This window comes from Geotrypetes seraphini, chromosome 18 (assembly GCF_902459505.1).
Source record: "Geotrypetes seraphini chromosome 18, aGeoSer1.1, whole genome shotgun sequence".
Taxonomy (NCBI): domain Eukaryota; kingdom Metazoa; phylum Chordata; class Amphibia; order Gymnophiona; family Dermophiidae; genus Geotrypetes; species Geotrypetes seraphini.
The window spans coordinates 12,985,136-13,001,067 of record NC_047101.1 but is presented as its reverse complement, the minus strand read 5'-3'; the positions used below and the strand labels follow the sequence as shown (position 1 = coordinate 13,001,067).

Sequence of the window (15,932 nt, the reverse complement as noted above, 5' to 3'; positions counted from 1 at the left end):
GTTTCACGTTATATTACTTGTACGGAGGTCTGACGATCCCTAGAGACATAAAAAAATTATTTTGATATATGTAATGTAATGTAATTTATTTCTTATATACCGCTACATCCGTTAGGTTCTAAGCGGTTTACAGAAAATATACATTAAGATTAGAAATAAGAAAGGTACTTGAAAAATTCCCTTACTGTCCCGAAGGCTCACAATCTAACTAAAGTACCTGGAGGGTAATAGAGAAGTGAAAAGTAGAGTTAGAGGAAAAATAAAAATAAAATAAACATTTTAACAAGACAGCATTGATCTAAATACTTTGGAAGGTAGAAGAGAGGAGAGAAAGGAATAGATGCAGAAGGGGGAGCCGTTGAACAGTAGAATTCTGGAGAAATTTAAATGATAGAAATAGAACAAAAACAAAGACAAAAGGCAAAACAATAGATAAGATTAAAGATAAATCATAAGCTGGAAAGAAAAATAAAATAAAACTTTGTCTTCAATCCACGGTTTCAGCGTCAGTGATGAAGTGGAGCAAGTAAGTTTAGGAGGAGCGATTGACGTTTCCAGAAAGGGCTTCTTCAGGGAAGAGACTTGGCAGACAGTCCCAGGATGCCTATGTCTCCTCCCCTGCGATGTTCTCCCATCCATGGCATTCCCTCCCAGACACACTGCCCGTGCCCCAGCCGCTCCAAGGAGGCTGCCCCAGATTACATTACATTACATTACAGATTTCTATTCCGCTTGTGCCTTGCGGTTCTAAGCGGATTACAATTTAAGAGACTGGACAAATTCAGGAATATTACAGTACATAGAATCAGGAATATATCAAGTTACAATTGTTAGTCTGGAAGTTTCCAGGAGAAATTTGGAGCACGTAGTAGATAAATCGTAGGTTGATGAAGTGAGTTGTACTATGTTTAGGTATATTTATGGAGGGGTGTTCGTGTGTGTAATTTCTAGTGCTATGTTGAGGTTAAGATGAAGGAAAGTGTTTTTTGAAGAGATGAGTTTTGATTTCTTTTCGGAATTCTTTTATGTCTATTGATTTGGTCAGTAGATTGGAAATGGTAGTGTCAATTCTTGCTGCCTGAGTGGCTAAAAGGCTGTCGTATAGTTTCTTACGTCGTGTACCTTTGAGAGGAGGGTAAGTGAATAGGTTTTGAGTTCTCCTTAGTCTGTGTGAGCGATTACGGTGTAGTCTTTTGTTTAGGTAGCTGGGTGCCGTTCCGTGTGTTACTTTGTATAGTAGACAGTAGAATTTGAACTGGGATCTTGCTTTTATTGGTAGCCAGTGTGAGTCAAGGTAAGCATTTGTGATGTGGTCAGATTTGCTGAGGGAGTAGATGAGTCTGAGGGCTGTGTTCTGAACTGTCTGTATTTGTTTTATCATGTAGTTTGGGCATGATAGGTAAAGGCTGTTGCAGTAATCTACTATGCTTAGTACTAGGGATTGTACTACTATCTTGTATTGATCCTTGATGAAGAATTTTCTTATTTTTCGTAGATTACGCATTGTGAAGAATGCTCTTTGGATGATTTTGTGGATTTGGGTCTGCATTGTGCAATTTCTGTCTAGTTGAATTCCTAGGATCTTGAGTGTGCTTTGCATTGGGTACTTGATTGTGTTTAATTCCAGTTCTGTGCATGATGGGTTTTTTTCCTTCTCTAATAGTAGGAATTTAGTTTTTTCCGAGTTCAGTTTCAGTTTATGACTTGACATCCATTTTTCTATCGTTTCCATTATTATTTTCAGGTGGTTTGTTGATAAGGGGTCTTGTATGTTGAAGGGGATGAGAATTGTTATATCATCCGCATAGCTGAATGATATTGTGTTTAGGGCGTCTAGGGTAATGCCGAGGGATGCTATGAAGAGGTTGAATAATATAGGAGATAGTGGCGATCCTTGTGGTACTCCACATGGGTTTGACCATGGGTCGGATAGATGTTCTTTTGACTTGACTCTGTATGTTCGAGTTTTAAGGAAGCCTTGGAACCAGTTGTGAACATTACCAGAGATTCCTATTGCGTCTAATGTCTGGAGTAGTGTGGGGTGGTCAACTAGGTCAAATGCGGCAGAGAGATCGAGTTGAATGAGAAGTAGTTTGTTTCCTTTGCTAAGGTGTTGTCGGGCTGTGTCTAATAGTGATATCAGTAGAGTTTCTGTGCTATGGTTAGATCTGAATCCAGATTGGGATGGATGCAGTATGTGATGGTCTTCAAGGAAGTTGGAGAGATATTGTGCTACTAGGCCTTCTGTTAGTTTGATGTATAGTGGGATTGAGGCGATTGGTCTGTAGTTTGTAGGATTGTCTATAGGACCTTTGGGATCTTTTAGGATAGGAGTAATTATGATTTCTCCTAGTTCTGGTGGGATGAGGCCCACAGTGAATGCAGGATTCTCTCCTCTGCGGGAAGAAATTGTGGGAACGATTGTCATATGACTGGTTGATTGTTGGAAATTGAGAATTATTAATCGTTCAACGGATGATATGGCGAAAGCAGCGGTCTCAAACTCAAACCCTTTGCAGGGTCACATTTTGGATTTGTAGGTACTTGGAGGGCCACAGAAAAAAATAGTTAATGTATTATTAAATAAATGACAACTTTGCATGAGGTAAAACTTGTTTATAATCTTTCCTTAATTGCTTCTGATCATTTCAGCTATACACAGCTGAAAGAAGTGCAACATGCAGAAAGATGCAGGAAAGCGCTTGCATGAGGTTACAGCAGTGAGGTGGGCAACGTTCCAGACCAATGGTAACACACCGAGGGCCTCAAAATAGTACCTGGCGGGCCACATGTGGCCCCCGGGCCGCGAGTTTGAGACCACTAGGCTAAAGGGAATCGGGCCCTTAATGCATCACACTTATAGAAGAGAATTCTACAAATTACACCCAAAGGTAGTCACTGGAAAGATCCGTGGTAAGCTAGTATTCTGTAAAGGGCGCCCTGCACAGAGGACCCTTTGCAGAATGCGTAACGTGGCTCTCGTGTCTAACTTTGGGCGTGGCACTTGCGCCTATTGAGACCTGGTGTAAATGTTTGCGCACAACCAATAGCAGTTGGACACGTAAATGACCCTCTTCTAAAACACTGTGCCTACTTTCTGGGAATGCCATTGACCCACCTATGCCCGTCCCTTGGCCACGCCCCCTTTTGAGTTGTACACTGTAAAGTTTAGGTGTGCGTTTTCTAGAATAGGGCACAGGGCAGATCCGCGCGTGAATCCAAATGACTGCCAATTAACACCAATTATTGATTGCCAACAGCTCGCTCACTAATTAGTTTATTCGCTTATCTGGGAGCCGAGCCCAACTCTGAGGAACGTATATGGAACCTGGAGAATAGTTTTCAGGCAGAGCTGCAAAGCTGTGCAGTAACTGTATTTTAATAGGGCATTTGTCTGTTGTCTTGGTCCCGATATCTGGCGTGAATAGATATTGCACTGCATTATTTCTGCTAATGGATCTGTAGCTCTCAACAGCTGGCACATAAGAACAGATACAAATTGCTTTGGATAATCAAATCCTGTGAATTTTACTTTCAGGGCTTTCCTTTCAAGATCATTTTTATCTGCTACAAAATTAATGCGTGAGCTTCCGCGGGTGTAAATTCTCTTGGATCAAATCTATTAGAACAGATATTACATCACTTCTTTTATTAATGCCATCGTGTAAGATTAAAATCGCACGTATGACATTAGATACGTCTCTCCTGCTAATTAAACAGAACGTCATCTAATATAATAAAATGCTAGACCGCGCATGCGCACTCAAAAGTCGTGTTCCCTGATCCGTCGCGACGGCACGAGTGCGCATGCGCGCCAGACAAGCTTCCCTGCTCTCCACCTCACAATACGGAAGTTTCTTTACACGCTGATGATCGCCTCCACAAGCCTGCTCCCAGCCAGCCGACGATCGCCTCCACAAGCCGGGACTGGGGTACAAAGAGCGCCTCCTCCCCCCCCCCCGGGACAAACCGAAAAACTGATCCCGCCGCCCGGGACCTGAGTCCTTTGCCACCCCACCCTTCCCTTCCCGCGGACCCGACTACGAACCTTGCGATTCCAACGTGTGCAGCAGTCTTCACACGCTGCTTCGGGCCCTTCTACTGCCTTGATTTGCTCTGCCGCATCTCTGATGATGTCATCAGGGACGTGCCAGAGTAAATCAGGGCAGTAGAAGGGCCCGAAGCAGCATGTGAAAACTGCTGCACACACTGCTGGAATCACCAGCTTTGTAGTCGGGACCGCGGGAAGGGAAAGGGGGTAGAGGAAACGCTAATGCTGCTGCATAGGGCACCCATTAATGTAACGGGCTTGCTTTCGGGAGGGGGTAGGGAGTCAGAAGGTAATACAGATAAATACAGGTAGGCAGGGGGGCCAGGGAGAAATACAGAGAGACATACAGAAAGAAAGACAGGGGGCCAGGGAGAGAGACAGACATAAAGAAAGACAAACAGACAGGGGGCCAGAGAGACAACAGATAAATACAGGTAGGCAGGAGGGCCAGGGAGAAAGACAGAGAGACATACAGAAAGAAAGACAGGGGGCCAGGGAGAGAGACAGACATAAAGAAAGACAAACAGACAGGGGGCCAGAGAGACAACAGATAAATACAGGTAGGCAGGAGGGCCAGGGAGAAAGACAGAGAGACATACAGAAAGAAAGACAGGGGGCCAGGGAGAGAGACAGACATAAAGAAAGACAAACAGACAGGGGGCCAGAGAGACAACAGATAAATACAGGTAGGCAGGAGGGCCAGGGAGAAAGACAGAGAGACATACAGAAAGAAAGACAGGGGGCCAGGGAGAGAGACAGACATAAAGAAAGACAAACAGACAGGGGGCCAGAGAGACAACAGATAAATACAGGTAGGCAGGAGGGCCAGGGAGAAAGACAGAGAGACATACAGAAAGAAAGACAGGGGGCCAGGGAGAGAGACAGACATAAAGAAAGACAGACAGCCATCTATTCTAGCACCCGTTAATTTAACGGGCTTAAAGACTAGTAATGGAAATATTAGAAAAACGGTCTCATAATGCAATGTACTGTTATAGGTGATGCTACAGCTTTTCCACTTTCAAATCCAAACATATAGGCCTCCTTTTACTAAGCTGCGATAGCAGTGTTAACACGTGGGTAGTGATTGGAGCATACCAAAGGGACTTGCGCATCACCACCTCTCACTCTATTCATTAAATAAATTACTCAGCTTTTTTAAATGGCAAAAAAACAGTTGCAACTTTATTATTTTGATAACTTACACCCATAAACTCCCATCAATAACAAGGAAGGAGTGGCCTAGTGATTAGTGCAGACATGGGCAACTCCAGTCCTCAAGGGCCAGAATCCAGTCGGGTTTTCAGGATTTCCTCCATGAATATGCATGAGATCTATTTGCATACACTGCTTTCAATGCATATTCATGGGGGAAATCCTGAAAACCCGATTGGATTCCGGCTATCGAGGACCGGAGTTGCCCATGTCTGGCTTAGAGCTACAGCCTCAGCACTCTGATGTTGTGGGTTCGAATCCTGCACTACTCCTTGTGACCCTGGGCAAGCCACTCAATCCTCCATTGTCCCAGGTACGTTAGAATATCAGGGGTGTCAAAGTCCCTCCTCAAGGACCGGAATCCAGTCGGGTTTTCTGGATTTCCCCAATGAATATGCATTGAAAGCAGTGCATGCAAATAGATCTCATGCAGATTCATTGGGGAAATCCTGAAAACCCGACTGGATTCTGGCCCTCGAGGACCGACTTTGACACCTGTGCGTTAGATAGATTGTGAGCCCACCGGGACAGACAGGGAAAATGCTTGAAGTACCTGTATGTAAACCACTTTGAGTGTGGTTAAAAAGCTACAAAAAGGCGGTATACAAGTCCCAATCTCTTTCCCTGATGTCATAATGCCTGGCAGAAACCGAAAGAGTAGCAACATTCCAGAGCTGAGATTGTGATGTCATAATACCTCATTCCACCAATGCCTCAGCAGTGATGTCACAATGGCATCATTGTTCTATACTTGGCTCACTTCTGATGTTGCATTGGAGGAGAGTGTGGCGTAGTGGTTCAAACTCTGCGATGCTCCCTGGGCAAGTCACTTAATCCTCCACTGCCCCAGGTACGTTAGATTGTGAGCCCACTGGGACAGATAAGGAAAAAGCTTGAGTACCTGATTGTAAAACCGCTTATATAACTTCGATATGTGGTTTATAAATAAGAACATAAGGACTGCCATCTCCGGATCAGACCTTCGGTCCATCAAGTCCGGCGATCCGCACACGCGGAGGCCCAGCCAGGTGTACACCTGGCATAATTTTAGTCACCCATATCCCTTTATGCCTCTCGTAAGGAGATGTGCATCTAGTTTGCTTTTAAATCCTAGAACGGTGGATTCCGCAATAACCTCCTCTGGGAGAGCATTCCAGGTGACCCTGGATGGTGTGAATAACATGAAGAAAGACCCAGCAAAGCAGAAAAACATCCGAATCAAAAACCCACACTAGTCCCGTCCATGCCACGCCTCCAACATGCCCCCTTCAGATTTAGATGCAATGCAATAGAAATCCATCTTCAAAACGGGTTTCAAAAAAAAAGTAAATTGGAAGGGTTTGGCTAGATAAACGTTCATCAACCCCTTTATGCCACTTTTGGGACATTTTTCTTTTACGAAAATGAGTCCCTTAGGGCTCCTTTTACTAAGCTGCGTTAGGGCATAAACGCGCGGAATAGTGCACGCTAGACGCTAACGCCAGCATTGAACTAGGTGGGCATTCCGTTCTGTGCATTACAAGAAGCGTTCATTTTAATACTAATGAGCTCCTTGTAATACATTTGCAGAAGGTTCTTGGTAGCTGCTTCTGCGATTGGTAAAAGTCCCCTGGGAACTCTTTTGTGCATCAGAGGCGGAGCTGCCTTACAAAGTAAGACTGGCTACAATCAGTCTTAATTCCTCTGTAAGCTTTTGAGCATCTCCCCCTTAGTGAGGGGAGAAGGCAGGGCTGTGAAGGACCTTTTGGTTTTTTTTCAGTGAATGAACCTCTTGATCAAAAATTTTAATATTTGGGCACATCTGTCAGAAAAGCTTGCATTGGCCCCTAAGGAAACGCGAGCCTCACGGACCTTATGGACCTCGCGGATCTAAAACCGCACGTCCTTAAAAATCCGAGGTCCGTGCATTGACAAGTCCGCCTTCGCTTTCCCTGCAGCTCAGCTCAGGCCCCCGGCTCCCTCACGGACCTCACGGATCTGAACTGCATGTCACATCCTTAAAAATCTGAGGTCCGTGCCACTTTTGAGGTCCCTGCCACTTTTAGTCTCTGGCTCTGACAGAGCTCTATGACAATTTAACTCTGACGGATCCTAGCATAGGGAGGGAAAAGCATTAGGATCCGTCAGCGTTAAAGTGTCATAGAGCTCTGTCAGAGCCAGAGACTAAAAGTGGCAGGGACCTCAAAAGTGGCGCGGACCTCGGATTTTTAAGGATGTGACGTGCAGTTCAGATCCGTGAAGTCCGCGAGGGAGCCGGGGGCCTGAGCTGAGCTGCAGGGAAAGCGAAGGCGGATTTGTCAATGCACGGACCTCGGATTTTTAAGGATGTGACGTGCAGTTCAGATCCGTGAAGTCCGCGAGGGAGCCGGGGGCCTGAGCTGAGCTGCAGGGAAAGCGAAGGCGGATTTGTCAATGCACGGACCTCGGATTTTTAAGGATGTGACGTGCAGTTCAGATCCGTGAAGTCCGCGAGGGAGCCGGGGGCCTGAGCTGAGCTGCAGGGAAAGCGAAGGCGGATTTGTCAATGCACGGACCTCGGATTTTTGAGGACGTGCGGTTTTAGATCTGCGAGGTTCGTGAGGTCCACGTTTTACCCCTTCCCGCCCCCAAATGTGCTATGTTTTAGCAAGTTACTGTATAAATGAATGTCGGAAAATTCATGGCTGGGGCTTGTGGTTTTAGTAGATTACCACACCCTCACTCGCATCTTGAAGCTCATCAATACTTTCTAATTATCATTCTGGGGATAACAAATGATTAATACAATTATGTGCATAAAAAGCTCAAGTATAACACCAATTGTATTGTTGGTCTACTGAGCATATTACCATGCTGGCTTTTTATTCGCTGTACGTGGGTGAGCAACTTAAGTACGAATTCGCGGCTTTAACATAACGCTTCTGTTTCTCTTATCCACAGAATGTCTAGACTTTAATAGAAAGCAGTTGGAATCTCAGACTGATCTGAGCGGAAATAATCTATCGTCATACGACACCACGCTGAGTTCAAAGTAATTATCTTTGCCATTTTGCAAGCCAAATTGCCTGCACAGGACTCTGCGGTTTTGATCTCTCTCAGAAGCTAAATTTCACATGTGCCCTGCAGTGGAGTGAAAAATAAACATCAAAGCAGGTAAAATTATTTCACTTCTTTCTCATTTTATTTTTGCCATTTTCTGTAATTCTCATAGTAGCCTGTAGGTATCCATCAGAATGCAAGCTTTTCAAAAGAAAGTAATGGAAATTTGTCTTTGAAAAGAATGGGCAACTTTTATAGAAAAGAAGGGCTCTATTTGTGCAAACTAGCAATGGAACAGTGCCATTTTTAAGTTCACCGTTCCTTTGCCTCTCTATTTATTGACTGTAATATATGCTGCCGTATTTGTTTTGGAATTGAATTCCTCGCAGTCCTTCGGTTAAAGGTTTCCTAATAAAATTCTCAGCCGGAAGGCTATTTGAAGCTTTTATTGGCCAAGGATAGCAGGTTACACAATGATAGGCGCTGTACGCATAAGAGAAGGCTGAATAATTTGGGATTAGGCTCCGGTGGGCAGGGTAGATGATGCAACTGATCTAAGAGGTGATTCTGATACCTTCAGTACACCTTCAAGTCTAGATAGTGGGCTGTGGTCCCCCTGTTAGTTTACAGCAGTGGTTCCCAAACCTGTCCTGGGGGACCCCCAGCCAGTCAGGTTTTCAAGATATCCCTAATAATAATAACAGCTTATATACCGCAATACCGTGAAGTTCTATGCGGTTTACAAAGATTAAGCAAAGGTACAAATTGATTGACTTTAAGAGGGGAGGAAGATAGAGGGTTAATAGGACAGGAAATCCATTTTTGAGGAGAGAGTGATCAATAGAACAAGTTAATCGCTATAGAGGGGAGAGAGAAGAGATAACCCGGGAAATAATCCCATGTCATTTTCTAGTGTCTATTTCAACCTCAGTCCTTCTACACCAGCATTCTTCAAAGCAAAGCTTGTGGGTCAGTGGTTGTGGCCATTCATACTCTGATTCTTATGGGAGCCAAGGATAATGAAGCCATTGTGACATCACTGATGTGATTGGTTCTTAGGCACTGGTGGAATGAGGCATTATGACATCACAATATCTGCTCTGGATACCAGAGACTGTCATTCTGTAGTGTCTGTTTCAACCTCGGTCCTTCTACACCAGCATTCTTCAAAGCAAAGCTTGCGGGTCAGTGGTTGTGCCCAATTATACTCTGATTCTTTCCTTAAAGAATGACATGAAGATGGTTTCCCGCGGGGACGGGAACGGTGATGAATTTTGTCACCGTGTCATTCTCTAATCCCTAATGAATATGCATGAGAGAGATTTGCATATAATGGAAGTGAAAGGTATGCAAATCTCTCTCATGCATATTCATTAGGGATATCTTGAAAACCTGACTGGCTGGGGGCCCCCAGGACAGGTTTGGGAACCACTGGTTTACAGGGTGCACAAAAATTTAGATTAACAAAAAAAAAAATCTTCATATATCCATAGCTAGAAAGGTATTGTCTTATATAGCAGAAGTATCAAGATAGCTCTGGTCTACTTGGTCCCGATATTTCTCAGCTCAGCTACTTCCTGTAGTCATAGAAACATAGAACATGACGGCAGAAAAGGGCCACGGCCCATCTAGTCTGCCCACACTAATGGCCCACCCCCTAACTACCTCCATGAAGAGATCCCACATGCCAATCCCATCTTTTCTTAAAATCTGGCACGCTGCTGGCCTCAATTACCTGTTGTGGAAGATTATTCCAGCGGTCAACCACCCTTTCGGTGAAGAAATATTTTCTGGTGTCGCCATGAAATTTCCCACCCCTGATTTTCAACGGATGCCCTCTTGTTGCCATGGGTCCTTTAAGGAAAAAGAGATCCTCTTCCACCTCGATACGGCCTGTGACATATTTGAATGTGCATCATCGGGAAACCCATTCCTTGGGGGCAGGGTTCCCATGCTCACCCACTTGGGCTCAAGCCCATCCCAAAATAGGTTTCTGGCCACACCCCTGCAATTCCTTTCCTCTCTCCCCCTCCTCAATGTACTTTTCATGCCCCCTGTTATGCTGTATATTGCTACATATGCGCAAAAATGACTAAAAAATTAACCTCTAAATACCTCCCTGCCACTAGTCATCGAGGAACCCCTGATAAGAGGTGGTGGAGGGTCTGGGAGTCTGTGGCGCAATGGTTAAAGCTACAGCTTCAGCACCCTGGGGTTGTAGGTTCAAATCCATGCTGCTCCTTGTGACCCTGGGCAAGTCACTCAATGCCCCCATTGCTCCAGTTGTGGGACAGACAGGAAAAAATGCTTCAGTACCTGAATAAATTCATGTAAACCATTTTGAGCTCCCCTGGGAGAAAACTATAGAAAATTGAAAATTGAATAAATAAATAGTGTGAAAAGTTTCTGTCTCTGGTAACCAGAGCTGGTATTGTGACATCATAATGCATCATTCCACCAATAAGAGCCAACCTCATCGGCGATGTCACAATGGTTTGATTGTCCTATACTTGGCTCGCTTTTGCTACATTTTGATGTCTAGAGTGGCGCAGTGGTTAAAGCCTCCTGAGGTTGTGGGTTCAAACCCACACAGCTCCTTGTGACCCTGGGCAAGTCACTTAATCCCCCCATTGCCCCAGGTACATTCGATAGATTGTGAGCCCACCGGGACAGACAGGGAAAAATGCTTGAGCTTCCCTGGGAGAACAGTATAGAAAATTGAATAAATAATTAAATAAATGTTAAAGGGAGGACATTGGATGGATGTTGGAGAAAGGGTGAGAGGGGATAAGAGCATACTTGAGGCATGACAGACTGTGGAAGATGCATCAGAGCTAGTATAGATGTATTATCCCTCTAAGACGTATGAGGAGAGACTGGAAGCCCTGAATATGTCTACCCTAGAGGAAAGGAGAGACAGGGGAGATATGATTCAGACGTTCAAATACTTAAAGGGTATTAACGTAGAACAAAATCTTTTCCAGAGAAAGGAAAATGATAAAACCAGAGGACATAATTTGAGGGTGAGGGGTGGTAGATTCAGGGGCAATGTTAGGAAATTCTACTTTACGGAGAGGGTGGTGGATGCCTGGAATGCGCTCCCGAGAGAGGTGGTGGAGAGTAAAACTGTGACTGAGTTCAAAGAAGCGTGGGATGAACACAGAAGATTTAGAATCAGAAAATAATATTAAATATTGAACTAGGCCAGTTACTGGGTAGACTTGTACGGTCTGTGTCTGTGTATGGCCGTTTGGTGGAGGATGGGCAGGGGAGGGCTTCAATGGCTGGGAGGGTGTAGATGGGCTGGAGTAAGTCTTAACAGAGATTTCGGCAGTTGGAACTGAGGCATAGTACCGGGTAAAGCTTTGGATTCTTGCCCAGAAATAGCTAAGAAGAAAAAATTAAAAAAAAAAAAAAATTTTAATTGAATCAGGTTGGGCAGACTGGATGGACCATCCGGGTCTTTATCTGCCGTCATCTACTATGTTACTAAGGGCTGGATGTACTAAAGTCGGCAATCATAGCTCAACCTGTTTTCACAGCTTTAGCAACAATTGCTTTTACCAACCCGAATCACAAAATGGCCCACTGCGTGTTTTTCCCCTCAATCGCCCATTTTCCTGTCCGGCCATGCAAATTAGCTAAAACCCCATGCAAAATAGCCAAGCGATTGATGCACTAACATTGCTTGGCTATTCTCCCCCCCCAAAAAAAAAAATTAAATGGGGTTTTAGCAATTGTAAAAACTGGTCTAGACCTGCCAATAACAAATTTTTTGCCTGGTTCTTTTTTTTTTTCTCAGTGGCACAGATATTTTTCATTCATTGCACATGCAAAATATCTGTCCCATAAAAAAAAGAAAGAAAAAAATCCTCCCCCACCGAGTACGGTCCTCCTGACAAACATGGCATGAGAGAAAATTGGCAGGAGGGATGGCAAATCCCTCCTGCCACACAAAACACCCCTGCACCAGGCACCTCCAAGCCACTGCTCCCCCTGAACCCTCCCAAATAGCAGGAGGGATGCCCACTGAACCTCCCCCTACCTTTTTATAAAGTTAGAAGCAGGAAGCCAGGGCCGGATTTTCCTATAGGCTAACTAGGCTTCAGCCTAGGGCCTCAAGATCAAGAGGGGCCTAAATTCAAATTGTTAGCAAAATTGAAATTACACTATTCTAAAAACAGTGAACACTAAAACACTGAACCGAAAATAAGGAGAAATTCTACGCATATGACTAATAAACCAACATAAAAATGTATTGGTTAAGATCAACGCGTTTGGCTCATTGTATATACTAGATTGCACCAAAGTATAGTTCATACGTTCACTGATTGCTATGGCAAATATTGACGTGCCTTTGCTACTAAGCTCTGGTTTGTTCTTGCATCAATAAAGTGCAGATTGGTGTAGATTGGAACAGACAAACGAACTGACCTATTGATATCCCGACGTTCGGTTATATTCGTGTTACTTCGATAATATGAAACACGTGTTAATGTTATTAGAAAAGATTCTTATTATGAAATAAATTTATCTGAATTGAATTTGGTTTAATCTTCAATGTATTGAATATATTTTATTTTATTTAATTTGATAGAAAATATGATAATTTTTATTGCGTATTTTATTTTCGTAGTCAAAGATTTTCATTATTTGAATTTTGTTTCTTTGTAAAGGTTGTGTGTTATGTTTGATTAGTTATTTTTACAAGTACTATATATGGTGCTGAGAATAAATGTCCAAATAAGTGTTCTCGACTTTTTTTTATTTATTCTCCGTGTCACATTTTTTATAAAGGTTAGTACCAATAACAACATGTTTCATTTAACATATTGATATATATCACAGTAATGATGTATTTTATTATCTCTCATGCAATTTACAAACTTAAAAATGGGAGGCGAAAGGGCCTCATAAGTGGAATAGCCTAGGGCCTCTTTTCATCTAAATCCGGCCCTGCAGGAAGCCCACTGAGGCTCCTGCTTTGGGTCCCCCAGTCTATAACCTAAGTGTGCACCAACACTTATACATGAAATTTTACACTCGCGCACATGAACCCCTGGCATGCACTAAGAGGTATTTTATAATATCAGCATGCAAGTTGAATAGAGCATCAATGCAAGGGGGGGTGTACAGTGGGAGGCTTAAGGGCCGGGCAAGAGCATGTCAATCATTTATGTGCATTGGTTATAGCAGGGGTAGGGAACTCCGGTCCTCGAGAGCCTTATTCCAGTCGGGTTTTCAGGATTTCCCCAATGAATATGCATTGAAAGCAGTGCATGCAAACAGATCTCATGCATATACATTGGGGAAATCCTGAAAACCCGACTGGATTGCAGCCCTCGAGGACCGGAGTTCCCTACCCCTGGGTTATAGAATACTTGCATTTATGCCAGACAATTTTAGGCAGGCCTGAGTCCAAAGTGGGCAGGTATCTCTCTTTCCCTCCCATCCCACCCCCATCCCATGCAGCATAAATTTTCTCTTATTACATTTTAATATAACTTTTGCACTTATTTATAGAGACCGTTTTTCGGCCAAGAGATGGGAATAATTTCAGGAGTGTTCCTTGAAGCAGCAACCTTGCGAAATGCGTCAGGACCTTGAAGATGAAGATTCAGTTAAGTGCAATTTATACATTACAAAGGAAATATTCAGCAAAAAGATTTTGTTGTGTGTGAAAAGCAAGTGCAGTGATTGAGAAAAAAAGGGTACACCCTCAGCGCGCAGGACAATTGTGTCCCGACAATTCCGCTCCGTCAAATGCGTGCACCGACAAGTATGTGCATGAAGGGAGCAGGATTGTTGGGGCACAATTGTAAATTTATGGGGCGGGGTTTGAGGCAATATTTAAATTGAGAGCGCGTCAAAATCCCCCTGAAAGAGAGTGCGATTGTAGGGGGGGTTTCTCCCCCCCCTCCCCTCAGAGCAGAAAAGCAGAAATGGGAAGGCTTTGGGAGGAGAGCGTGAGTTGTAAGTGTAGTGAGGAGGGGTTCCCCCCTCAATGAGAACACGCATGTATGGGGGGGATTCTCCCCAAAACCCACCCTCAGAGCGCAAATGGTAAGGCATGCAAGCAAATGTCAGGGCAGAATTGTCGAGGCGCCAATGTCCTGCGTGCATGTGACGGGTCACCAGAAAAAAGATACTTCATGGGGGTGGGGGTTTAACCCAAACAACGATCTCGTTTGAAAAAGCTCAGAGCTTGGAAGAAACACTGTTTTGCTTTGTGTACTTATTACTTAGATATAAATGCTTGCAGACTGGTGTTTATCAGGTAATATGGCTTGGCTTTCGATTTGCAGTGATAGATAGGAGTAATTTGTTTGCCTTTCTACTCTTGGCTGCGAGATTAGCCATAGCCAAAGAGGGAAAGGCCGTTGTCCTCCTGCTCTTTTTCTGACTGGATTACAAAAGCCCACCAAAATTGGAGGGTGTGCGAGGGCTTGGCGATATCGAATATTTCAAGATTTTGATGAAAAACGTTTTTGTGTCGGGAGGCTGATTTCCTATATTTATATATTTTTTCATTAACCCCCTCCCTTATTAACGCGTAGCATGGGTTTTAGCGCCAGCAGTGACGGTAACTGCTCCAACGCTCATGGGAATTCGTATGAGCGTCGGAGCAGTTACCGCTGCTGCCGGCGCTAAAACCCAGGCTACGTATTAGTAAAGGAGGAGGTGGGAAAGTGTTTTGAAGCTTATTAAGTAATTGTTTTAATGCATTTGTTTGTTACAAATTATGTATGCTTCTTGGAATCCGCCTAGAAATGTTGATTTAGCGCAGTGTTTCTCAACTCGGTCCTGGAGTTCCCCCTTGCCAGTCAGGTTTTCAGGGTATCCGCAATGAACATGCGTGAATGAAATTTGCATATAATGGAGGGAGTGCATGCAAATCAAGTTGATGCATATTCATTGTGGATATTTGATTTGATTTCTTATATACCGCTATACCGTGAGGTTCAAAGCAGTTTACATTGAAGGTAGATTAAAGATACATTAAAATAAAAATAAATAAAAATGGTACTTTGGATTTCCCTAGCTGTCCCGAAGGCTCACAATCTAGCTAAAGTACCTGAGAAAACAATAAATATAAATAAAAATAAAATAAATGAAATAAAGTAAATTCCAGTCAGACAATAGGATCTGATGTTAGAAGTTCATAAAGACGAAATGCCAAGTAGCGAAAGCTGGTATGCTCCTTGAGCCCTGACGTATGCTGCCAAGCCAACACACAATATTTCAGCCATGAGGTTTCCCAGGACGTAGTAATGAGTGCCAAAATACAGGCTAGTCATTTAGATCAGAGTCAATGCAATGCTAAAATGCAGCAATGTCATTTGGATCAGATGACCTCTGCAACAGCCAGACAACCGCCACTATCATCTCGGTGCATCAGCTGCATTAAACGGTCAACTGCCACCATTCTCAGATCCGATATCTAGTATGGTATAGAACCCTGCTGGATCGGGGGAGGGGCGGAGCTGTGCTCTTAAGTCTCTGCCACTGCTTCTGCTGCCTGCCGCTGGTTTCGGTGTGGCTCCGGCGTCTCCTTGTGCTCACCGTTATCCCCTGCTGGATCGAGGGAGGAGCGGAGCTGTGCTCATTAAGTCCCTGCTGCTGATTCTGCTGTCTGCCGCTGGTTTCG

The 15,932-nt window shown here is 43.9% G+C and overlaps 1 long non-coding RNA gene across 1 annotated transcript in view; it reads left to right on the top strand.

The window, feature by feature from the left end:
* Window positions 1-15,932, top strand: part of LOC117351671 — a 235,442-nt gene that overhangs the window by 34,433 nt on the left and 185,077 nt on the right. The window contains exons 2-3 of the long non-coding RNA XR_004537497.1: window positions 8,186-8,398; window positions 13,808-13,904. This is a non-coding gene — a long non-coding RNA (uncharacterized LOC117351671). The remainder of the gene's footprint in view (window positions 1-8,185; window positions 8,399-13,807; window positions 13,905-15,932) is intronic.